The sequence below is a fragment of the Hordeum vulgare genome, chromosome 5H (genome assembly GCF_904849725.1).
Source record: "Hordeum vulgare subsp. vulgare chromosome 5H, MorexV3_pseudomolecules_assembly, whole genome shotgun sequence".
Classification (NCBI taxonomy): Eukaryota; Viridiplantae; Streptophyta; class Magnoliopsida; order Poales; family Poaceae; genus Hordeum; species Hordeum vulgare.
The window spans coordinates 173,472,829-173,499,978 of record NC_058522.1 but is presented as its reverse complement, the minus strand read 5'-3'; positions in this window follow the sequence as shown (position 1 = coordinate 173,499,978).

The window sequence follows — 27,150 nt, the reverse complement described above, 5'->3', positions numbered from 1 at the left end:
TTCAAGTAGATCCGAGTGACCAACGGGATCTTGAGACTCTGACTGACTGATGGTAGTCGGTGGGAATCTGTTGAACTTGGATGTTGTTGGTGGACCTGACCAAGCAGAATGTTTCTTTTTTGTATTTCTCTTCTAGTGGGGGCACGCTAAGTGCACCCACTGGGTGTAGTCCCCGAGCCTCCGTCGGACTAGATGAGTCTGGCAGAGGGTTTAAGACTTCCACTTCTCATTATGTTGAATGTTTGTAGAATCTGCATCATATGATTTCTGGATCGAAGTCAAGTTTCCGAGTGTATTTTTTAACTTAGGTGATACAGGGTCGCAGCTAATTTCCCGAGTGTGGAGCATGTCTGTACTCGGAGTAGTTTTTAACATAGGCGATACGGAGTCGTAGTGAAGCCCCCGAGTGCCGAGCATGTCGGCACTCAGAGTTGTTTTTAACTTAGGCGATATAGAGTCGCAGCTAAGTTCCCGAGTGTGGAGCGTGTCCGTACCCGAAGTAGTTTTAACTTAGGTGACACGGAGTCGCATCTAAGTCCCCGAGTGTGGAGCATGTCCGCACTCGGAGTAGTTTTGAACTCAGGCGATACGAGTCGCAGCTAAGCCCCCGAGTTTGGAGCATGTCCGCACTCAGAGTTGTTTTTAACTTAGGCGATACAGAGTCGCAGCTAAGTTCCCGAGTGTGGAGCGTGTCCGTACTCGAAATAGTTTTAACTTAGGTGACACGGAGTCGCAGGTAAGTCCCCGAGTGTGGAGCACATCCGCACTCGGAGTAGTTTTGAACTTAGGCGACACGGAGTCGCAGCTCAGTCCCCGAGTCTGGAGCACGTCCGCACTAGGAGTAGTTTTGAACTTAGGCGATACGAAGTCGCAGCTAAGCCCCCGAGTGTGGAGCATGTTCGCACTCAGAGTTGTTTTTAACTTAGGCGATAAAGAGTCACAGCTAAGTTTTCGAGTGTGGAGCGTGTCCGTACTCGAAGTAGTTTTAACTTAGGCGACACGGAGTCGCAGCTAAGTCCCCGAGTGTGGAGCATGTCCGCACTCGGAGTAGTTTTGAACATAGCCGATACGGAGTCGCAGCTAAGCCCCCGAATGTGGAGCATGTCCGCACTCGGAGTAGTTTTGAACTTAGGCGATACGGAGTCGCAGCTAAGCCCCCCGAGTGTGGAGCATGTCCGCACTCAGAGTTGTTTTTAACTTAGGTGATACAGAGTCGCAGCTAAGTTCCCGAGTGTGGAGCGTGTCCGTACTCGAAGTAGTTTTAACTTAGGCGACACGGAGTCGCAGCTAAGTCCCCGAGTGTGGAGCATGTCCGCACTCGGAGTAGTTTTGAACTTAGGTGATACGGAGTCGCAGCTAAGCGCCCGAGTGTAGAGCATGTCCGCACTCAGAGTTGTTTTTAACTTAGGCGATACAGAGTCGCAGCTAAGTTCTCGAGTGTGGAGCGTGTCCGTACTCGAAGTAGTTTTAACTTAGGCGACACGGAGTCGCAGCTAAGCTGAGGGGTGCCGCGCGGGGCAACCGAATGATGAAGACGTGCCACACGGAGTGGCGATGCGCATGGCATCCGAGTGAGGTAGACGATTCTGGCTGAGTGGCAACGCGCGGGGCGGCCAAGTGATGTATGTCGAGGAGGCGTCCGACCCACTGACGGCACGCGGGGCGGCCGTGTCCACTACGTCATTGTGGGGGCTTCCGAACACCTGAAAACACATGAATGATCGTTGCGGCGACTGAGCCTGAGTAGCGACGAGGATGGCGCACGGATGCGTCGAGTAACCTATGTATGAAGAATAGCACAAGCCAACATAAAAAATTATCAAAGTAATATGATCTTTTCTGTAATAGTTCGTGTAAATTGCACCCATAGACACCCACTGGGTGTGCCACGTGATTGCTGGTTCGGAACCAGCAAGAGTCTAAAAGAGTGAAGGATCCGGCTGAACTTGTTTGAGTACTGGACCCAAACGAAGCGGAAGTGAAGTGTTCCCACATAAAAATAAACAACCGAGGCTAGAGGTAGACTCAGTGGCGTGGCCTCCGAGTGAACATCATGTGCGACTTCCTCGACACTCGGTAATGTAGAAACGATTATTTAATAGAATGCAGTCTATGAAAAAATAAGTTAGCTGTCTGACGACGCGCGGGGCGGTCGAGCGAAGTAGACACGTCCGGCTGAGTGGCGACGTGTTGGGCGGTCAAGCGATGAAGACGCGTCTAGCTGAGTGGCAACACGTGGGGCGGCCGAGTGACGACGCGCAAAGCAACCAGGTGACGAAGGAGCCTCCAGCCGAGTGAGGATGGCTTGTCTTGCTGACTGGCGATGCGCGAAGCTACCGAGTGCTGACGACGGATCCGAGAGAGGGACGGCGCACAGGACGGCCGAGCGCTGATGACACGTCCGACTGAGTGACAACATGCAGGGCGGCCGAGTGATGATGACGCGTATTCGACCGAGCACCGACGCGCAGAGCGGTCGAGTGATGACGGCGCGTCTAGTAGAGTGACGGCGCGCGGAGCGGCCGAGTGAGGATGGAGCGTTCGACTGAGTGGCGATGCGCGGAGCTGCCGAGTGATGACGACGCGTCCAGTAGAGTGATGGCGCGCGGAGTGGCCGAGTGACGATGGAGCGTCTGCTGAGCGGCGATGCGCGGAGCTGCCGAGTGCTGACGACGTGTCCAGTAGAGTGACGACGCGCGGAGTGGCCGAGTGACGATGGAGCGTCCGGACGAGTGGCGATGCGCGGAGCTGCCGAGTGATGACGGCGCACGTCTAACTCAAGAACGATGTGCAGGGTGGCCGAGTGATGACGACGCGCGTACGACTGAGCAACGACGCGCGCCCGACCGAGCGACGACGCGCAGAGCGGCCGAATGATGACGATGGTTTCGACTGAGCGAGGGCATGCAAGGCGACCGAGTGATGATGACGCGTCTCACTCGAATAGACAGTCCGTTCGAATAAACCGTTGTTCGGGGACGATGACGAACGAGTGACCCTGCCAGCTAGTAGCAAGTATAGCTACGAATATATTTTTTGCTGGATCAAAATGTGCCAGAATAGATGCTATTTTACAAGGATTGTCATGATGACATTCCATGATGATGAGCTATTATGCATGCATGCAGGTATAATTAATTGACCACACGAAATGCTCACTTGATAGGACACTTGATGACGGGCGGTTAAGATTGCATGCATACACAATTAATTGGGCGCACGTAATGCTCACCTTCTGAGATGCTTAATGGGGTAATTACCTCAGCGAAATGGTGATGGGGCAGCAAACCTCCCTTATAACTAGGCATGATAGTGTGGCTCACCGAAGGAGTGGTCCATGTCCAACACATTGAAGCGGTTGCCACCACGTCTTATGGCATTGAAGGAGTTATCCCACGTCCATGCCAAGCGTTGGAGATTCCTCGCCAATTGGCGGATTAAATGGGCAGCCCACATACTCACGTTACCTTTCGTGGTGTTGACTACTCCTTGCTGGTAGAGGATGTTCGTACACCACTGCTGCAGCGCGCACCCATCACAAAGATGGCCACCAGCGATCGACCCTAGAGGAACGAACGATGCAGGACTGCACCGCGTCGGGCCTCCTCCTCCACCGCGAAGGTCATTGTCGAGCAGCAGAAGACACAAGGGTCGAGTCGACGGTGTCGGTGGTCGTGCTTGTCGACTTGACGAAGGTGTCGCACATGAAGCCGAAGACGACGACAGGCCCCTACGCGTGAGGGCTCGATGACGGCGTCATACACGAGGCCAGAGACGACGATGGATCGTGCTGGTGGCCATGTGTAGGACCTCACCGACAACGTCATACACGAGGCCACAGACGACGGGATGGACTGCACCGATGGCCTTGCGTCGGAGCTCGTCGACGGTGTAATACATGAGACCTGGTAGGGCTAGACGGATAACGCCGATGGCTGTTTTTGCAGTCGCCATTAACGATGATCTTGTGAGAAGGCACGAAATATATGGAGCAACTTGTCCTTTTCTTCTCTTCTCTACTTCTTGATCGATCATGAATGGGTGCGTCTAATCCTATAGGAAGAGAAGGCAAACTCGTTGTTAGAGAATTTATTGTAAATAGACTAGATGGAATGGATACTTTCCTGATCCTATTGTTTGCGCGAATGGCGAGATGGCCAAAACTCCGGCGCCAAATTTCCCTTGCGACGGTCGTTGATCCACTGCCGAAGATTGAAAAGAAGACCATTTGCACCATGGCTCGATAGACACTGATGCCCCAAGATGGGAGCCAAATGTCGTGGTAACGATTCCGACAATAGAAAGGGGGTAAGATAACGGAGCATGATCTATCAAGGTGCACATGGGTGACACGGTGGTTTTAGCGAGTTCGGGCCTCTCACAGTGGAGATAACAACCCTACGTCTCGTGCTCCGGAGAGGCTTTGTTTTATCTGTCATGGACACGAGTTACATGGTATAGAGAGAGAGAGAGCCAGAGCTCGAGGGAAAGAATGAGCCCCAAGGAGGAGAAGAAGATCCCCCTAGCTATGTGGAGGGGGTGGCTTATATAGAGTGCGCCACCTCCTCACCTCTTATGTTACAAGATGGGGCATTGATGCCATAATGTCAACCGACTACAGATGTCTTGCCGACTGTTGGTATTTGCATGACCGAGTGAGTCATACCGCCGAGTGGATGACTGTCATCCGAGTGGATGGAATGTACTTGTCTGAGTGGATCCGTACCGAGTGGATTAAATGTTGTCACGATCCAGTAGGAATTTCCCTTGTAGTCCTTTAAACTAATAATGAGGTGCCCTTGGGTAGGACGTATTGGTTAGACCTAGTACCCTACTCTAGGGCTATATCCTCGTCACTTCCCAAGTTGAACTTAGCCTTCAGAGCCATTACTTGTGCAATTGCATTCAGCTGACAGAGCTCAGTGTGCTCATGAAGAAGACGTTTTGGAGACTCCAACATTTCATAAAAGGCCTTTGCAGATTCCTCCATCTCATCTTCCAAATCCCGAGCATCATCAAAGTCTTGCACCATGGCTTCGATCCCGGTACCATGCTCGCCCGTGCGATGAGAGACCACCTCAGCTCTTGTGCGTTGTATAGACTCACCATCAAATGTCCACACCGCATAATTAGGCTTAAAACCCCTCCTCTGCAGGTGTTTCATCATTACAGCCTCTGTCGTCTTTTTATAGAGGTCGCATCCACGACAGGAGCAATAGTTTCTTTCCTGGCCATTTGCGAATGCACCTTTCACAAATTCCTTTGTTTTTACAAACCATTCTTTCGTCATCTCTTTCTGACTAGGGTGACCCGTATACATCCACGCATGATCACTCATCTTGCGTAGCTACTAAAGACAGAAGAAATATATTTATATATAATTTAGCATTTACATTCATCAGTTAATTAGGTTCGCCATTTTTATTACGTCCAGACAACCTACATGCTAATAGGTAAAGATAGGTCCTAATCCCACCCGAGTATGTGTAGATTGGGCTCGTTTTCCCATGCTCTGCTCCGGATCCAACGCAAAATTTCGACAGCACCTCCCCGCTGTTCTCCTGATACACGTCTCGCAATAAACAGAGAGGATGTGCATCCGGAGAACAACGGGGGAGGCACTGACGAAATTCCGCATCGGATCCGGAGCACAGCATACGGGAAAACGAACCCAATCTACACATACTCGGGCTCTCCATGGATAATGTTGGACAATTCGATAGGATGGCGGTTATAAATATGCAAAGACATGCATATTTATAGATGTCGCCCTTTCGAACAGGAGACACATACTGGTCACGCATATTGATAAATTAATTGAATTACCTAAATCTAGAAAGTTTCATCGGGAAACCGAGCCATAGTAAATGAAGGGGCGGGGAGGAGATGAAATTTGTACTAACCCACAAATGCAGGGGCGGAGCTCGTACAACGCACGGGCAGGTCTTCGCACAGCAGACCTCACAGCGACAAGACAACTATCACATGTAAATCCACCCGATCAACACAAATATTCCAATTATGTCATTTTACAGGAAAACAAGCTAAGTATATAATATTCATGAGCTAACCAAGGTTCTTATGCCATTTTGAGGTTGTTATGGCATTTTGGAGCTAAATGGGCTGATTATGTCATTGTTGGGGAAATTAAAGCAAAGATAATATGAAAGAGGAGAAGAAAGAGGAGGAGGAGGAGGATAAGAAGAAATCAAAAAGGAGGAGGAGAAGGAGGAGAAGGAGGAGAAGGAGAAGGACTAGAAGGTGCTTGGACTTCTCCTCCTCCTCCTCATCCTCCTTCGTCTCCTTCTTCTCTTCTTCTTCTTCTTCTTCTTTCTTTTAATTTTGCCTATTTCTTCTCCTCTTCTCCTCTTGTCGGAGCTAAATTACCTAATCATGTCTTTTTGGAGCTAAATGGGTTAATTATTCATTTTACAGGAAAACAAGCTAAGTATATAATATTCATGAGCTAACCAACGTTCTTATGCCATTTTGAGCTTATTATGGTATTTTGGAGCTAAATGGGCTAATTATGTCATTGTTGGGGAAATTAAAGCAAGGATAATATGAAATAGGAGAAGAAATAGGAGGAGGAGGAGAAGAAGAAGAAATCAAGAAGAAGGAGGAGAAAAAGGAGAAGGAGGAGGTGGAGAAGGACTAGAAGGTCCTTGGCCTTCTCCTTCTCCTCCTCCTCCTCCTCCTTCTACTTCTTCTTCTCTTCTTCTTCTTCTTCTTCTTTCTTTTCATTTTGCCTATTTCTTCTCCTCTTCTCCTCCTGTTGGAGCTAAATTACCTAATTATGTCTTTGTCTTTTTGGAGCTAAATTGGCTAATTATCCCATTTTAGAGGAAAACAAGCTAAGTATATAATATTCATGAGCTAACCAAGGTTCTTATGCCATTTTGAGCTTATTATGGTATTTTGGAGCTAAATGGGCTAATTATGTCATTGTTGGGTTAATTAAAGAAAGGATAATATGAATGAGGAGAAGAAAGAGGAGGAGGAGGAGGAGAAGAAGAAATCAAGAAGGAGGAGAAGGAGGAGAAGGAGGAGGAGGAGAAGGACTAGAAGGTCCTTGTCCCTCTCCTCCTCCTCCTCCTCCTCCTCCGTCTCTTTCTTCTCTTCTTCTTCTTCTTCTTCTTCTTCTTCTTTCTTTTCATTTTGCCTATTTCTTCTCCTCTTCTCCTCTTGTTGGAGCTAAATTACATAATTATGTCTTTTTGGAGCTGAATGGGCTAATTATCCCATTTTAGAGGAAAACAAGCTAAGTATACAATATTCATGAGCTAACCAAGGTTCTGATGCCATTTTGAGCTTATTATGGTATTTTGGAGCTAAATGGGCTAATTATGTCATTGTTGGGTTAATTACAGCAAGGATAATATGAAAGAGGATAAGAAAGAGGAGGAGGAGGAGAATAAGAAGAAATCAAGAAGAAGGAGGAGAAGGAGGACAAGGAGGAGGAGGAGAAGGACTAGAAGGTCCTTGGCCTTCTCCTCCTCCTCCTCCTCCTTCTCCTTCTTCTTCTTCTTCTTCTTCTTCTTCTTCTTTCTTTTCATTTTGCCTATTTCTTCTCCTCTTCTCCTCTTGTTGGAGCTAAATTACCTAATTATGTATTTTTGGAGCTAAATGGGCTAATTATCCCATTTTAGAGGAAAACAAGCTAAGTATATAATATTCATGAGCTAACCAAGGTTCTTATGTCATTTTGAGCTTATTATGGTATTTTGAAGCTAAATGGGCTAATTATGTCATTGTTGGGGAAATTAAAGCAAGGATAATATGAAAGAGGATAAGAAAGAGGAGGAGGAGGAGAACAAGAAGAAATCATGAAGGAGGAGAAGGAGGAGGAGGAGAAGGACTAGAAGGTCCTTGCCTTCTCCTCCTCCTCCTCCTCCTCCTTATCCTCCTCCTATCCTCTTCTCCTCCTCCTCCTCCTCTCCTTTTCTCCTCCTCCTCCTCATCTCCTCTTCTTCTTCTTCTTCTCATCCTCCTCCTCGTCCTCTCCTCTTCTCCTCCTCTCCTTTTCTCCTCCTCCTCTCCTCTTCTTCTTCTTTCACGGGAAATTTCGGCATGACATGTCCCAATTCGTAATATCACGTGTCCTAATCACATGTCCACATATGACATGTCCACTTCCTATTCTCATATAATAGGAAGAACAATATAAACTTTAAGCAAAATGCAAGAGTCTTTTTTCTTCGCGATATTTGGAACTAGTGGTAATCAATTCTATTTTTTTCTTTAAATAGCCTATATGTAAATTGAAGAAAAATTTGCAACCTTATAAGAATTAACCTAAGTAACTTAACCTAAGAATCTAATAAAAATTAACCTAAACAACTTAAAGTAAGAACCTAATAGCAACAAGAACCTAATAACAATAACCTAACTAAATTAACCTAAGTCACTAAAATTAACTAAATTACCCTTACCAAAGAGGCAAAGAGAGGAAAGGAGGGCCGGAGGACATACCAGTGGCTAGGGGAGACGTCAGCGATGAGGTGGAGCTCGGGGGTATGCCGGCGGCAAGGTGGACCAGGGGCACAGAGAGGAGGGGGCGGCGGTGGAGCAGGGGGTCGCAGGGAAGAGGGGGCGCTGGTGGAGCAGGGGAACGGAGAGGAGGGGGCGGTGGTGGAGCAGGGGCACGATGGTGGAGGAGGGGTCGCAGGGAGGAGGAGGGGCGAGCTCCGGCAGCGGGTCGCGGGGAGGAGGGAGGAGGGAGGACGAGCTCCGGTGGCGGTGCAGGGAGAGAGTCGGGGGCGGTGGTGGAGCAGGGGATATTTTGGCCTCCATTTAATAGAGATCTGGAACAAATCATTAACACATTGTGAATACATTAACTCCTGAAACTGCGGCAATCATCGGAAAGAATCCCAATTACTGTCATCTTGGGGTATGCGGATCACGACACGTAATAGGTGCATACAACATGCAAGATAGGATCTAAAAAAATTCATATTCAGAGAGAACATAATAATTTTAGGTGTGAAATCATGGCACTCGGGCACTAGTTACTGGAATTAAGCATAGCAAAGTAATAACAACATCAATCTCAGAACATAATGGATACTAGGGATAAGGCCATAACAACTTAACTTGATTACATGATCAATCTCATCCAAACCCTATCACCGACCAGCGAGCCTACAAAGGAATTATCCTCCTAATGGTGACGATCATGGAATTGTTGATGGAGAAGGGTTGATGATGACGATGGGGATGAATCCCCCTCTTCGGGGCCCAAAACATATTCTAGATCAGTTCTCCGGAGGAAGAACATGAGGTGGTGGCAGCTTTGTCTCGTAGATCGCGATGAAAACTTATCTCTTATTTTTTCCTCTGAATTTCTGAATTTATAGGACCAGAAATAGGGTTAGCGATGCCTTGTGGGCCCCACCACACAACATGGCGTGACCCAGGGGGTGGTCGTGCCTTGTTTCCTCGTAGGCCATAAGTATCCTCCCTCTCTGGTGGAACTTTTCTTCATAATTCTTTATAATTCCTAGAAAAATTTAATACAATTCCGAGAAATTTGATTTCTGCACAAAAATAACACCAATGTAGATCTACTGAACACAGCGTCAGTCCGGGTTAGTCCATTCAAATTATGCAAATCAGTGTTTGGAGAAGTAGATACGTTAGATACGTATCAACTCCCGGAAGCTTAAGTCATTGTTTGTCCTCAAGTAATTCAGTTGATAAACTGAAAGTGATGAAGAAAACTTTTACTAACCTTTTTGTTCTCTTGGCCATATATATGCTTAGCAAGTGTTTAGGTTTTCAATATAAATCATAAATAACGATATCCATGATAACAATTAAATATCATATTCACTCATGACGATACATAAACGACTATTAAGCAATAATAAGATATCTTGCATGCCAATAATTTGTCAAAAAAATCAAGATATAATATGATGACATGGTATTTCACTATCCTTTCTAAGATCGCAAAACATAAATGCATAGAACCTCTAAAATTCAAGAAGCGACTAAACATTATAATTCAGGGTAGAAGAGATCCAGTCATCCTCACATTCAACATTAACTAGACTCAATGCATAAAAATGACAATAGTGCTCTCACGTCTTGTCGGTCCTATGGGACTGGGCTTATCCTGGCTCGTCTGCCTACAGGCCCAGACGCGGTGCATGCCAGGGGCCGAGCATGACCCTTTTCAAACTAAACCTCGTAGGCCCTCGTGGGGACCCCTGTCTCACGAGGATCATGTTAGCGAACATCAAGAGGGTCCACGCCAAACCCTCTCACAAGGGCATCCCCCAATGCCGCCATCGAGGCCCTTGCGGGGCGGACTCATTAAAGGTGACTCGACGGGGTTGCGCGGTCGTGCACCATCACGTCGGTGATGCACGTTGCACGAAGCGGCGCGAGGAGGTGTGAGAGCAGGCGCTAATGAAGAGGCTTTCTGTAAGTGCATCTAGTGCCCTTAGTGATTTTGGTGGTTAGAAGACTTATAGGTTAAGTAACTAATGTGTTTATAAGTGTACACAGGCTCTATAAGTCGCTGAGGAGTTTAAATTATACGATGAATGTCAACCCCTAAAAATGTATGTCTTCGTCTGATGAAATTGGTCTTATGCGGAATACTTTGATCACGAAGAAATTGCGGTGAAATTGATATTCCTCGTGAAGATATTAAAGATGAGGAATTCGGTGTGTCTTGAAGATAATCAGTTCGAAGACTATGAAGCATGAAGATTTATTCTTTCTGTTTCATTTTCTTCACTCTTGAGTCATAGGAAGACCGGGCTGTTAAAGGGGGTCGAGGTAATACTATGGAATGAATTTCCTCATGATGCTCAACCCAAGCCTAAATCTACAAAAGCCTCAAGTGAGGAATATGAGAGACCTGATGACTCTCACAGTTTAGAGTTTCGACCGTTGCCGCGATTCGCGCCACCTCACTGATCTTATCCACACCAACGGTCATAATATTTAAGAGCATTTATGTCAAATCATGTCGGGATGCTGCCAGGAAATAAATAGCCACCCCCCACAACCCCTAGTTGGTTGGCTGCTCCGTGAAATACTAACACTTGTCACTTAGAGGAACCCAAATTCATCAAGTGAGGAAATACCCCCAAACACCAAACCACAAACCAAAAACCAAGTGATTGAGCATCACTGAAGAATTTTTTCCTGTGTGGAACTGAAGCCTTTTACCTTTGAGGTTTGTGCATCCTCCAAACGGTTAGGCGTCATGGTCTAGAGCATCCAGCTGTCAATTGAGGATCGCCGGGTGACCGAGTTTGTGAGGGTTTGGAAGTCTTCCCTGAAGACTTAGCACGAGTGTTGGGCGAGGACTGTGTGTCCTTAGCTCAAGGAGAATACAGTAGGGATTGTGTGTCCTTTGGTTCTAATACCAAGCCGCTCGAAACCAGATGTACGACTGCCACCGAAGTTGGAACTGGGTCATCAACAACTGTCTTCATCGTGATATGAGTTCTATTTCTTCAACTCTTTCAATTCTTCAATATTGTATGTTGAAGACTTTCATTGTCACTGTTTGCATAATTTGCTGAAGACTTTCTCTGAATTTCCTCAACCTCAAATTCTTCATACTAGTTAATCTCCACCTGCTTATTCTGTGCATGCATACTGTGCAAACCAATTCTCATAATCTTCATCAAATAAACTATTGTGGTAATCTTTGCACCTCTTATCCTGTGCTATTTCCGCCGCATGTTATTCATGAGCGAGGAATTTCCTCAATGATGAAATTCTAAAAATCTCCTATTCACCCCCCCCTCTAGCCGATATAACGCACTTTCAATTGGTAGAAGAGCAAGGTACTCCCTTGTTCTGTGTGATTTTGTTTTAACCACCTGGAGTTTTAGTTATGTCGACTACCAATGTGATCAAGGTTACTGCAGGATGTCCTACCTTTGAAGGAAAGGACTTTCCCTATTGGAAGACGAAGATGCAGATGCATGTTCAAGCTGTTCACAATGATCTCTGGTACATTGTGGAACATGGCATTCGTTCCATCGCTGCTACTATCTCTGCCGCTGATGTGAAGAAATTCAAGCAACTTGATTCTCAAGCGAAGAATATCATCTGTGGCCATGTGAGCAAAGATCAGTATGGCAGAGTGAGTGCTTTGGGCACAGCGAAGCTTATCTGTGATAGGCTGTCCAAAGTCAAGGAAGAAATTTCAACTCAGTGTGACTCTCGTGTTGATGCTCTTCGCAATCTCTTCAATCACTTCAAGAGGCTTGACAATGAAAGCTGCCATGATACCTTTGATCGCCTCACTAATATCTCATATGAACTCCAAGCACTAGGAGCTCGCGACGTTACTGACCATGAAGTGGTTAAGAAACTGCTAAGATCTTTGGATTCATCATTTGATACACTGGTTCTAATGATTCAAGAAAGAGTAGACCATAAGATGCTTGATCCTGCTGATATACTCGAAAGATGCAATACTCACGAGTTTCAACAGGAAGAAAAGAGAGATTTGTATGGACCAAGCTACTCTAGACCTCGTGTTCTAAAGGTCAAAGAAATTTCCTCATCTGAAGAAGAAGACTCAGATTGCAGCATTGGTGATCCTGAAGAACTTGGACAGGAGCTTGCAATGCTCCCGAGGAAATTCCAGAAGTTTATAAGGCATGGCCAGTTTGGTAAATCTTCAAGAAGAGATATGAGCAAATCATAATCTTCATCTCAAGACTACAAGAAAAGAACCTGCCACAAATGTAAGAAATCTGGTCACTATATTGCTGATTGTCCTTGCTAGGTGAAGTGATCAAAGAAGAAGAAATACAAGGATGAAAGATCTGATGACTCGAAGAAAAAGAAGAAATCTTCATAAACCTCATCCTCAAAGAACTCATCACACAAGAAGACTAGTTTCAGAAAGGCTCGGGCACTCATTGGAAAGGAATGGATTCTGAGGAAGAATCTGAGGAATGTGATGAAGATGAAGGTTCTGAAGAAGACTCAGAATCTGGTGTGGCAAGTCTTGCACTCGCTACCACATTCGTCAGCAAGTCAATTTTCAACCATGAAGAAAATGACAACACTATCTATACTAATGACTATGTTGATGACTTCGCTCCAACCTATTGCTTCAGGGCAAAAGAATCAAAGGTAGCGAGTGACACTTCCTCCTCTGATCCAACTGACTGTGAACCTGATGATTATAAAAAACCCAGTTATAGTAAACTTGCCAACATTGCAACTAAGAAACAAAGTGCCATTGAAAAACTTCAAAAACTTCTAGACAAAAGCGATGACCTGTTGATTGATGAAATGAATCATACTCAGATTTGATAGTCTTCAAGATCGCTATGGCACACTCTTGGCTGATCATGATAAACTTTCCTATGAGTTTCTTCAAAGTAAACTTGATCTTGAAAAGTTGAATATGTCTCATGATGGTCTTCAAATGGAAAACGATTCATTACTTGCTCAACAGATCAGTGCCGCTCAGGTTGAATTCACACCACCATGTCTCAAATGCATCGAGCGTGAAACTACCAATTCTTCACCAGAATCATCAAATGCTTCTATTGCTACAAATTCTTCAACTACTCCTGTGGTATAGAACTCCTCACTTGAGGAAACCACAAATGTTACTGACGAAAATGCAAGTGTGAAGGAATTTTATGTGACAAGCATGTAAAAAAGTCTCAAGGGGAATCAAACCCTTTGCGTTGTGCTCAAAAAAGAATTTTTAACAGGAACCCGAGGAAAGAAGGAATTTCCTTTGAAAGGAAGCTAAATGCTGATGGATCATACTAGAAACCTGAGTAGTATCCAAAACCTCATGGGTTACTGCTAAAGGACCTCCTATTGATCCATCCAATCTAACATGCTTTGCATGTGAACTATCATATTCCTGAGATGAGTCATTTGACTCCAACTATAAACTGTTAAAAAATCAATCTGGTGAAGTATTTGCTCGATATGTTGGAACTAAGTGCAGGAATGGACCGCCCTTGAGGAAAATCTGGGTCCCCAAAAGTTGCATGGAAAATCATCCGGTGAATGTCCTCATGACACCACCTGTGAAAAACCTGAACCCCAGATCAAATTCCTCAGGTGGACCAAAGTCTTCAACAGGATCAAAATCCTCAACTGGTCAAAACTATGCTCGTACTCATGCTAATGCTTCTGATATGTAGGGAAATTACAAGGGATACGAATATGAGCATTATGCCCCAGATCATTATGTTCATAAATCCTCAAAGAACTTCTCTGCCTATTCATTTCAGTACCCTAACCCCCTATTGTAAAGAGAAGTGCATTAGCTTCAATGCGCCCTTTCTCATATGGTGCTCACAGGATGATGAACTCTTTGCCACCTCTTCAGATGTGGGTGGTGAAGAATTTGAACTAATCACTTCTGCAGGTCAGGTCTCCAGATGAAAATCATCATGTGAAGAATTTGTTGGAGACCTAACGAAATGCTTGATTGGACGCAAGCTTAAATTGATGATATGGTAACATTTCACGCGTCCTCAAATTTACTGTTTATGATGAAATCCATATCTGATGAAATTGATATCATATTCTTCATGTCTGAAGCATATGAGATGGTAAGTTGTACTAATTCATCTTCGGGATGACAAACCCAAGAGTACTGAGTGGGTTCTTGATAGTGGTTGCACAAACGACATGACTAGTGATAGAAGCTTGCTGATGAATATGCCACTCTCTCCATCAACACTGAAGCAAATCACTTATGCTGACAAAGATAAAAGCAAGGTGTTGGGACTTGGCAAAGTGGCTATTTCCAAGACCAGACACATGGGCAAAGTGATGCTTGTCGAATCCCTTGGGTTTAACCTCATGTCAGTCTCAATGGTTTGTGATCTTGATATGGTTGTTATCTTTGGAAAATATAGATGTGTAGTCATCATGGAATCTGACAGATCCAAAGTCTTCGAAGGCTTTAGGAGAGGAGATTTATACATTGTTGATTTTTCCACAGGTCCTCAACCAGCCACATGCTTACTAGCAAAAACCTCAGAAGGCTGGCTATGGCATCGAAGATTTGGTCATGCAGGCATGAGGAATTTGCACACACTGGCGAAGAAAAAGCATGTCATCAGCATCGAACCCATCAAATTCCTCAAGGATCACGTCTGTGGTGCTTGTGAGTCTGGAAAAATGACTAGATCCAAACACCCCTCGAAGACTATGATGACTACTGCTCGTCCATTTGAATTGCTTCACATGGATCTATTTAAACCTACTCATTATGCTACTCTAACCAATGCAGCATCCTTATATGGCATTGTCATCGTTTGTTACAGCCCTAGTTTTACTTTGCTTGCCCAGAATTCATGCATGCATTCAAATTGCATTGAATTTGAAATGGGGAAGTGATCAAGCCTTAGGAACCAAATTTTGTGAAATAGGCAATATAAAAACTGCTTCAAATAGTTCCAGGAAAATGTTCCAACTATTATGTGGAAATATTGGGATGAGGTAAATTTGCCAACCAATATTTGGAAAACACAAAAACATTTTATAATGGACTTTTGAATTAATCAAACAATTATTTGAAATGGAATTATATCTGCTATATATAAAATATAGTTCCATAATTCCTGAAAATAAATGTGTGGCATTAGATATTTATATTATGCCACCTAAAAATGTTATCAAGGTTTTATAAAAATGAGTTGAACTATTTTCAAATCAAAAAAATGCCAGAAAGAAAGAAATAAACGAAATAAAGAAATGTGAAGGGAGGAAGGCTTATCTGGTGCTCACCTGCCAGGCCCAGCCCAGCAGAGGTTTCCCTGTCATCTTCCTCCTCTTGCTAGTAGGCAGAGGAGAAGGTGAGCACGGTGTCCAGCCCCTCCCCACCTCCTTCTTACCGTGGCACCTCCCCCTTGCCTCCCCGCACTAGCACGACCCCCTCTCTTATCTCCTCCTCCTCACTTCATTTTCCCTTCTCCCCTGTTTTTCTCTCCTCCTCCTCGCTGCCATTGCCGAGATCGAGCTCGAGCTCGCCACCGTGCCTCCGACCCTGTTGGCCCTCCCCGACCTGCTCCTCAGCTCCGCCTCCACGAGCAGCACCTCCACGCCAACGGAATCGACCTCCGAGCCCCTGCATCGTCCTCACCACCGCCGTTCCCCACTCCAGCCACCGAAAATTCTTCATCGCAATTCACCGTCCACCGAGCCTGCCCGAGCAAGCCGTCACCTCCATCCGCACCACCGTGAGCTCGTCGTTCTTTTCCCCCATTTTCCCATGCTCTCTCGTGCCCCTAGTCGCAGCCCCGTCGAGGCCGAACTTCGGTCGGTGCCTCTACCAGAGCCCCCGCGGCCAGTCGTTACCCCGCTAGATAGGGCGCCTCGCCAACATCCCGTAGCCGCAAACCACGCTCGATTCCGTGTCCGGCAGCGTGATTCCGGCCAACTTTGGCGAGCCTCCGATGTGGTTCTGGTCGCGCGGCGACCACCCTCTGGTGGGGGTCGACTTGGCCGGCCAGTAGGGCCTAATCCCCTCCCAGAGCCACTAACCAGAGGGTCGGACGCGTGGGTCAAACCCCAATTAGGGGCGGGTCACTGACCAGTGGGCCCCACTGGTTAGGTTTGACCTGTACCTGCTGGTTGACCTGCTGACGCAGGGATGACATCAGCCTAACGCGGTAATTAAATTCTTAGTTTAAAATAATTCCAGAATATTATCCAAACTTTGAAAATTCATAGAAATTAAAATATAACTCAGATTAAAATAATATATGTATGAAAAATTATCAAAAAAATGCAAGAAATCCAATGGTACCATTTTCATGTATGTTTGAACAATTTAAACTATCTGAATAGGACAATTACACAATAGGCATGTAAATGCTTATATTTGGAGCTTAGAATTGATCTATATTGATCAAACAAACCCCAATTAACTTGTGATCACTTGCACCAAATAAAACCAGTATCATATTAACATGCCATGCTCATGCATCATTGTGAAGCATTTGGCGTGCTTAATTTGTTCTCTGTTGATCTTCTTGATAGACCTTCCGAGATGTAGTTATCACCGACATCAAGGAACATGTGATTTCTTCTGATCAACACACAAGCAAACCCCCTTGAGCATTCCGATACAATCCCACTCTCTCGCTCTTGCTCTCATTTCAATGCATTAGGACATAAAGGTTCAATTGCTACTTATGTTTCGGCAGATGAACCCATTCCTTTGCATGACCTGTCTTTGTCACTGTAATAGCAAAACCAAGCAATCTAGCATACCTGGTAGATTCTTGAGCCATGTTGTGCCATTACCTTGATACGCTTGCTATGCTTAGAGTTGAGCTGGTCTGATCATCTCGATGATGTATTGGAATGATCATGTCCTACTGATGAGAGTTAAGTGTGTGAACTTGTTTTGGTAAAGGTAGCGATGAGAGGCCATGTAGGAGTACATGGTGGGTTGTCTCCTTGATACCGTACTTAGGACCTGACATCTTGTGTTGGTGTTCCAAGACTAGATACTACCGCACATTGGGTTCCGATAACTCGACCTCGCTCGGCCTATTAACTACTCTGTTCCAAGTCTAGGAGTCGTAGTAGTTCGAAACGTTCATAGGTTGTGGCACAGACTGCTTAGTGGATGAACGGTCCAATCGGGACCGGCTTGGGGCCCTGCTCACATCATTTAGGCCATATTGGAAACCTCGGCCGGACTTCCATTATTGGTTCCAAGTCAGATAGGCGACTGCCTTGGGCATGAATCATCGTAGGTTAACGTCCGTGGCCGACTCCCTCGCTGGGCTTCCGTTTGAAGGTTGCCGAGGTGCTTGTTTTTATGTGCACCTGGCGATAAGTGGCGGGAGCATGTGTGGCAAAGTACACCCCTGCATATTAATTATCTATTCGAATGGTCGCGTCCTCGGATATGGACTACTTGGATACTTACATCGTTCATAGATAACTTTAACGGATACTTTAAAATGGTCCAGATAAATGTGAGTGCTATGGATGGCCTTCTCGTACCATGACGAGAGAGGATCCATGGTGGTGTATTGATGTGGTGGATATGTGGACCAATGTGTGCTCTCTCGTAGGGATACAAGAGAGGTATAAAACATTGTTGTAGTTTAGGTTAGCCAAAGGTCAAAGATGGCTTTTCTGCAGTGAGTACGAAGGTCAAAGCTGGCTTTTCTGCCTTTTCATTGATACATGATGCATATGTATTTAGTTCTGATGTAAGTCTTGCTGAGTACCTTCGTACTCACTGTTGCTTACTTTCATTTTTGCAGAGATAGACGTTGTTCTCTCTATGTTTTCCTGTTGGCATTAACATTGATGGAATAACTTCTGATGTAAGCCTGGCTCCTATGGTAGGGTCATTGTAGCTTTTCAAGCTCTTCTAGCTGCTTTTCGTAGATGTCTGTACCCAGACATGTAACTTACCCTTGATGCTTATATGCTCTGAATGTAGAGTCATGTGACCCCTCTGTTTCTAACATTATACTATGTTGGTTCTTCGGAGCCTATAAACAAAAGATGAGATGTAGAGTTATGTTGTGATGCCATTGTTTTATCTACACATATCATGCATATTGCATGTATGTTTGAAAGGCATTGGTATATGTGGGATTCGACACCTAGTTGTGTGCCTTTAGTAGTACTCTTTACAAAGAAATGCCTCTTTGTGCATCCACCAAGCCATGGTAGCTTGCTACTGCTCCAAACACATTGATTGACTGACATGTATCCTTCTCTGCTGTTGTGTCTGCCCCCACGGGGAAATGTCACGTGGTGTAATGGAGTCCATGTAGCTTGCTACGACTCGTCTACACATGTTGTTGACCCACACCTGCTTTGCTGGGTTATGTATGCATGTCCCTGTACAGATGTGCCACTTGGGTTTCTAACTAGCCATGTCGACCGGGTTCTCTGACATATAATTGCTAGCGACATAGTCATATACGTGAGCCAAAAGGCGCAAACGGTCCCGACCAAGGTAAGGTGGCAGCCGTGGTGATTACCATGTGTGAGGCCACAAAGTGATATGATGTGTTACAAGCTGGAATTGTATGGCTTGGGATCGGGGTCCCGACAGCGTTGGTATCAGAGCTTGACTGTGTGTAGGATTACCAAGCCAAACTGGTCGATGTTGAGAATAGTAACACTATAGTTATATAAGGGAATTGATTGTGGAAAGGGAACGTAGATTCTTTTTACTTGTTTCCTCAACTCACTCTATTCTGAGTCACCCTCTTCTCTTCTACGGGATTAAGGACCAGGCTTCTTACCTATCTGCTAGGATGACGAGTTACCGAACCATGGACTTATAGGATGGTCTGGTGTCAATTCTGTTTCCATCCATTTTGAGAGAAGTGTTGCCTATGTTCTTGCTACACCTTGAACCCGTGATGTTGAGTTGTTATGTTGCCCAAATCTCTTGCAGGTTGCCTCATATTTCATGCCAGTACAACCGTTATGTTGTCGGATTTTCCCTAGGATCGTGGTGTTTTAGTGTTCTTCCTTGTTTCCGAACCCTGATTGTTTCCTTCAGGATGTCGCCAGTAATCCAGAAATCTGCTGGTCATGGTCAAAACAATGGAGATGGTAGGAATGAAGAAGGCACTCTCGATCCGCCTTTGATGACAAAGGTTATGTTAGAAATTGAGAGCAACAAGCGTGCCACCAACCGTCTATTGGAGAACATTGAGCATAATACAACCCATCAGCACAATGAGCTAGTATCCATTAGAGACTTCATCAAATTAAATCTGCCCATCTTCCATAATTCCAATGAGCCACTAGATGCAGATGATTGGCTCCGAAGTATCAACAACAAGCTGCGTTGTGCAAACGTGGCTGAAGGAGACAAGGTTACTTATGCGACATATCACCTTGAAGGTTCTGCTAGCGTATGGTGGGAGAACTTTGAGGCCATGCGTCCTGCAGGCCAAGTTAGTTCATGGAAGGAGTTCTGTGAAGCTTTTCGTGAGCATCATATTTCGTAGGCCCTGATAGATCAGAAGCAAGAGGATTTTTGCAATTTGTCTCAAGACAAGATGGATATGGTTTCTTATAGTTGTGAGTTTGGACGCCTTGCGCGTTATGCACCAGAAAAAGTATCCACAAATGCCAAGAAGCAAGCTAGATTCAGGAAAGGTCTTAACCCAAAGCTTCGCCATGATCTCAGTCTGCAAGAGTTCATCATTTTTGAGATTCTTGTGAACAAAGCCATCCAAGTAGAAACAAGCAGAATGACCTATGAGGAATCTCGCAAGCATAACCGTGATGTTGGATCATCTTCAATTTCTATGTCTCAGAAGCACAGGATATGGATCCCGAATGCAGCTCTTCCTCCGAGATATGTACTAAGGCCATCCTATGTGGTGCCTCCTTTGCTGATGCCAAGTGTTCCCCAGAACAACCTCATCAACGAAGTGTTCAACCCAAATCAACGTCCTATTTATGGAGCATGCTTCAAGTGTAGCCGGCCAGGACACTATTCAAGGGATTGCCCTCTACGTGGTTATGTTCCACCCCCATCGGGAATGGGTGTCCTTCGTTGCAAGCCGCCAACAAAGAAGCTTAATGAAAGGTTAGTTTCTCTAACTCATGCATGTGTGCACCTTGTATCTGCAGAAGAAGCTCAAGATGATGATGATGTTGTGCTTAAGACGCTTCTTGTCAATTCTCATCCAGCTTCAGTCCTGTTTGACTCAAGAGCATCCCACTCCTTCATCTCTGAACGTTATGCCTCCTTTCATAACATTGCTTTCAGAGATATGCCCAACCCATTAGTAATTCAGGCTCCAGGTTCCAAATGGAAAACTAATGCAGTAAGCCATGGGAACCAAATCCTTGTCGATGGTTCAATATTCCTTGCTTCTCTGATAGCCGTCAAGACTTCAAATATCAATATCGTTTTGGGGATGGACTCGAGTACAGCTCATCATGCCAAAATTGATTGTTTTTCTAGGACTGTTCGGCTTACTCATCCTTCTGGCCAGATAATCAATTTCTCACCTGGTTTTTCAAAACGTCAGATTTATGCTCTCAATGCCAATCCTCTTCGAGAACTTGAAAACATCCCGATAGTCCGTGACTTTCCGGATGTCTTTCTAGAATAACTACTAGGTGGCCCACGTGACAGAGAAGTAGAGTTTGTCATAGAACTTGTTCCAGGAACCACTCCAATTGCTAGAAGACCATGTAAGATGTCTCCCCAAGAATTAGTTGAGCTTAAGATACAACTCAATGAATCTTTGAAGAAAGGTCTCATCCATCCTAGTTCTTCTCCTTGGGATTGTCCTATCCTCTTCGTCAAGAATAAGGATGGTACGGATCACATGGTTGTAGATTATCGATCAGTTAATCTGGTTACGATAAAGAACAAATATCAGCTCCCCAGGATCAACGATCTATATGATCAGCTCGTTGCATCTGCATTCTTTTCCAAGATGGATTTGAGATTAGGTTATCATCAAATCAAAATTAGGAACAGGGACATTCCTAAGACGGCCTTTGTCACTCGTTATGGCCAATACGAGTATACTATCATGTCCTTCGGTCTAACCAATGCCCCAGCCACCTTCTATCGTTTAATGAATTCAATCATCATGGAGTACATGGACAAATTCATAGTGGTTTACCTCGATGATATTCTGATTTACTCAAAGAACGAAGAAGAACATGCCGAGCATCTTAGGCTGGTATTGACAAAACTTTGAGAGCACCGCCTTTACGCCAAATTTTCTAAATGTGAATTTTGGTTGCCAGAAGTGACCGATGTAGGCCACGTAATTTCTGTGAAGGGTATTGTTGTCAATCCCAAGAGAGGTCGGGCCGTACTTGATTGGACTCCACCTGAATCGGTGAACCAAGTTAGAATTTTCCTTGGCTTAGTGAGCTATTGTCGCCGTTTCGTTGAAAACTTCTCCAGAGTTGCCAAAGCTCTAACTGAACTCCTCAAGAAAGATAAGAAGTTTGAGTGGACCCCACAGTGTCAGGAAAGTTTTCAGGAGTTGAAAATATGAGTAACTACTGCCAGGTACTTGTGCCCCCGATTTCACAAAGGACTTTATTATCTACTGTGATGCCTCGCGTCAAGGACTTGGATGCATTCTTATCCAAGATCATCATGTGATTGCCTACACATCTCGACAGTTCGTCCAGATGAGGAGAATTATCCAACTCATGATCTGGAACTTGCCACTATAGTTTATGCACTATAAACCTAGCGACATTACCTTCTGGGTAATCATTGCGAAACATACACTTATCACCAGAGTATCAAGTATATATTCACCCAACCGGATTTGAATCTCAGGCAAAGACGTTGGGATGAGTTGATCACGCACTACGACTTAGGAATATCTTACACCCCAGGCAAAGCCAATGTCATGGGTGATGCACTAAGTCGTAAATTCTTTGTAACAACCTCATGTTGCTACAAAGTGAACCACTTCTCCATGAGGAATTTCGTAAGCTTAATCTTCACATTGTTCCTCAAGGATTCCTTTCTACCTTGGTGGCGAAACCGACTGTTGAGGATTAGATCATCGAAGCTAAGAAGCATGATACGGGAATTTCCCGAATCAAGAGCAGCATTGCCAAAGGAGTTGTTGGTTGTTTCTTGGTAAATGATAAAGGTGTTGTATTCTTTGAGAATCGTTTAGTGGTTCCCAAGAAGCAACAACTTCGAGAATTGATCCTCAAGCAAGCTCATGAATCTCCTCTCACGATTCATCCCGGTAGTACTAAGATGTATCAGGACCAACGCCACAGGTTCTGGTGGACCCGGATGAAGAGAGAAATCGCTCAATTTATTGCTAACTGTGACATTTGTCGTCGGGTTAAGGCAGAGCATCAAAGACCTCCTAGCACCCTTCATCCCTTGGCTATTCCCGAGTGGAAAGGGGACAAGGTCTGTATGGATTTCATCACCGGCTTTCCAAAGACTAAGAAAGGAATGATGCCATCTTCGTGGTCATCGATCGTCTTTCGAAAGTTGCTCATTTCCTTCAAGTTCAAGAGAGTATAACTGCTAGTCCGTTAGCAGACCTTTATATTTCTCGAATAGTTTCTCTTCATGGTGTTCCTATGGAAATCAATTCAGTTCATTGAAGTCTTTTCACCTCTTGATTTTGTGGAAGTTTCCAAAATGCTATGGGAACTCATCTCTCCTTTAGCACTGCTTATCACCCTCAGTGAAGTGGTCAAGTAGAAAGAGTTAATCAAATCCTCGAAGATATGCCTAGAGCATGTGTTATCTCATTCGGAATGAATTGGGAGAAATGTCTTCCATTCGCTGAGTTTGCTTATAACAACAGTTTCCAGTCTAGTCTAGTCAAAGCTCCTTTTGAAGTTCTACATGGATGAAGATGTCGAACGCCATTAAACTGGTCAAAAACCGGTGAAAACAATTCTTTGGACCGGATATAATCCAGGATGCAGAAGAAGAAATTCGCATCATTCGTGAGAATTTAAAAACTGCCCAATCTCGTCAAAAGAGCCAATATGACCGCCGTCATAAGGAAGTAAGTTATGAAGTTGACGAGAAGGCTTACCTTCAGGTTTCACCTCTCAAGGGTACCCATCGTTTCGGTATCAAAGGCAAATTGGCTCCTCGTTACATTGGGCCTTTCCGCAGTCTTGCTAAACGAGGAGAAGTAGCCTACCAATTGGAACTACCCCAGCAACTTTCGAAAGTTCATGATGTGTTCCACGTTTCTCAACTGAGGCGTTGCCTCAAGGATCCTATCCGCGAAGTGGACCACGAAACGCTTGATATCCAAGATGACCTTCCATATCGAGAATATTTCGTTCGTATTCTTGATAAAACCGAGCGCAGCACTCGACATCGCAACATCAAGTTTCTCAAGGTTTAGTGGTCTCATCATTCTGAGGATGAAGCAACCAGGGAGCGCGAAGATCGTCTACGGCTTGAGTACCCCGATCTCTTCCCGACTACGCGTGAATCTTGGGACGAGATTCTAGTTTAGTGGGGGTGAGTTGTCACAGCCCTAGTTTTACTTTGCTTGCCAAGCATTCATGCATGCATTCAAATTGCATTGAATTTGAAATGGGGAAGTGATCAAGCCTCAGGAACCAAAATTTTGTGAAATAGGCAATATCAAAACTGCTTCAAATAGTTCCAGGAAAATGTTCCAACTATCCTGTGGAAATATTGGGATGAGCTAAATTTGACAACCAATATTTTGAAAACACAGAAACATTTTATAATGGACTTTTGAATTAATGAAACAATTATTTGAAATGGACTTATATCTGCTATATATAAAATATAGTTCCATAATTTCTGAAAATAAATGTGTGGCATTAGATATTTATATTATGCCACCTAAAAGTATTATCAGGGTTTTATAAAAATGATTTGAACTATTTTCAAATCAAAACAAATGCAAGAAAGAAAAAAATAAAAGAAATAAAGAAATCAGAAGGGAGGAAGGCTTACCTGGCGCTCACCTGCCAGACAGAGCCCACCAAGGGCTTCCCTGTCATCTTCCTCCTCCTGCCAGTAGGCATAGGAGAAGGTGAGCACGGTGGCCAGCCCCTCGCCACCTCCTGCTTGCCGTGGCGCCTCCCCCTTGCCTCCCCGCACCAGCATGACCCCCTCTCTCTATTATCTCCTCCTCCTCTCTCCATTTCCCCCTTTCGCCCATGTTTTTCTCTCCTCCTCCTCTCTGCCATTGCCGAGCTCGAGCTCGAGCTCGCCACCGTGCCTCCGGCCCTGCTGGCCCTTCCCGACCTGCTCCTCAGCTCCGCCTCCACGAGCAGCACCTCCACGCCAACGGAATCGACCTCAGGGCCACTGTGTCGTCCTCACCACCTTCATTCCCAACTCCAGCCGCCGGAGATTCTTCATCGCGATTTGCCGTCCACCGAGCCTCCCCGAGCAAGCCGTCACTTCCATCCGCACCACCGTCAGCTCGCCGTTCTTTTTCCCCATTTTCCCATGCTCTCCCGTGCCCCTAGCCGCAGCCCTCTCGTCGCACGCCTCGTCGCTGGTGCCTCTACCGGCGCCCCCGAGACCAGCCGTTGCCCCCGCTGGATTAGGCGCTTCGCCAGCATCCCGTAGTCGCAAACCCCGCTCGATGTTGTGCCTTGTAGCATGATTCCGGCCAACTCGGCGAGCCTCCGCCGTGGTTTTGGTCGCCGGCGACCACCCTCCTATGGGGGTCGACGTGGCCGACCATTAGGGCCTAATCCCCTCCCCACAGCCACTGACCAGAGGGCCCCACGCGTGGGGCAAACCCCAATTAGGGGCGGGTCAACTCGGGTTTAGCCCTGGTCACTGACCAGTGGGCCCCACTAGTCAGGTTTGACCTTGATCGGCTAGTTGACCTGCTTACGCAGGGATAACATCAGCCTAACATAGTAATTCGATTCTTAGTTTAAAATAATTCCAGAATATTATCCAAACATTGAAAATTCATAGAAATTAAAATATAACTCGGATGAAAATAATTTATATATGAAAAATTATCAGAAAAATGCAAGGAATCCAATGGTACCATTTTCATGCATGTTTGAACAATTTAAACTTAATGAGTAGGAATATTACACAATAGGCATATAAACGCCTATATTTAGAGTTTAGCATTAATCTATATTTATGAAATAAACCCCAATTAACTTGTGATCACTTGCATTAAATAAAACCTGCATCATGTTAACATGCCATCCTCATGCATCATTGTGAAGCATTTGTCATGCTTAATTTGTTCTCTGTTGATCTTGTTGATAGACCTTGCGAGATGTAGTTATCACTGACATCGAAGAACAACTGAGTTCTTCTGATCAACAGGCAAGAAAACCCCCTTCAGCATTCCGATACAATCCCACTATCTTGCTCTCGCTCTCATTTCAATGCATTGGGACATAATGATTCAACTGCTAATTATGTTTCGGTAGTTGAACCCATTCCTTTGGATGACCTGTCTTTCTCACAGTAAATAGCTAAACACAGAAATCTAGCATACCTGGTAGATGCTTGAGCCATGTTGTGCCATCACCCTGATATACTTGCTATGCTTAGAGTTGAGTTGGTCTGATCATCTGGATGATGTATTGGAATGATTATGTCCTACTGATGAGAGTTAAGTGTGTGAACCTGTTTTGGTAAAGGTAGTGATGAGAGTCCATGTAGGAGTACATGGTGGGTTGTCTCATTGATACCGCACTTAGGACCTGAGATCTTGTGTTGGTGTTCCAAGACTAGATACTACCGCACATTGGGTTCCGGTAACTCAACCCCTCTTGGCCTATTAACTACTCTGTTCGAATAACTTGGGTGTCGGAGTAGTTCGAAACGTTCATAGGTTGTGGCACCGCCTGCTAAGTGGATGAATGGTGCAATCGGAACCGGCTTGGCGCCGTGCTAACATCATCTAAGGCCATATTCGAAACCTCGCCCGGACTTCCATTATGGGTTCCAACTCAGATAGGCGACCGCCTTGGGCGTGAGTCATTGTGGGTTAACGTCTGTGGCCGACTCCCTCGCTGGGCTTCCGCTCGAAGGTTGCTGAGGTGCTTGTTTTTATGTGCACATGGCGATAAGTGGCGGGAGCATGTGTGGCAACGTACACCCCTGCACGTTAATTATCTATTCGAATAGCCGCGTCCTCGGATATGGAGTACTTGGATACTTACATGGTTCATAGATAACTTTAAGAGATACTTTAAAATGGTCCAGATAAGTGTGAGTGCTATGGATAGCCTTCTCGTAGGATGACGAGAGAGGATCCCTGGTGGTGTATTGATGTGGTGGATCTACGGACTCGTGTGCGCTCTCTCGTAGGGAGACGAGAGAGGTATAAAACATTGTTGTAGTTTAGGTTAGCCAAAGGTCAGAGCTGGCTTTTCTGCAATAATCCCCACAACCCCATTCATATGTAAGTCTTGTTGTGTACCTTCGTACTCACTGTTGCTTATTTTCATTTTTGCAGAGATAGATGATGTTCTCTCTATGTTTTCCGGTTGACGTTAACATTGATGGACTAGCTTGGGAACCCAAATAGTGGTCTGGCTCCTATGGTAGGGTTGTTGTAGCTTTTCAGGCTCTTCGAGCCGCATTTAATAGATGTTTGTACCCAAACATGTAACTTCTGCTTGATGCTTGTATGCTCTGAATGTTGGGTCATGTGACCCCTTTGTTTGTAACATTATACT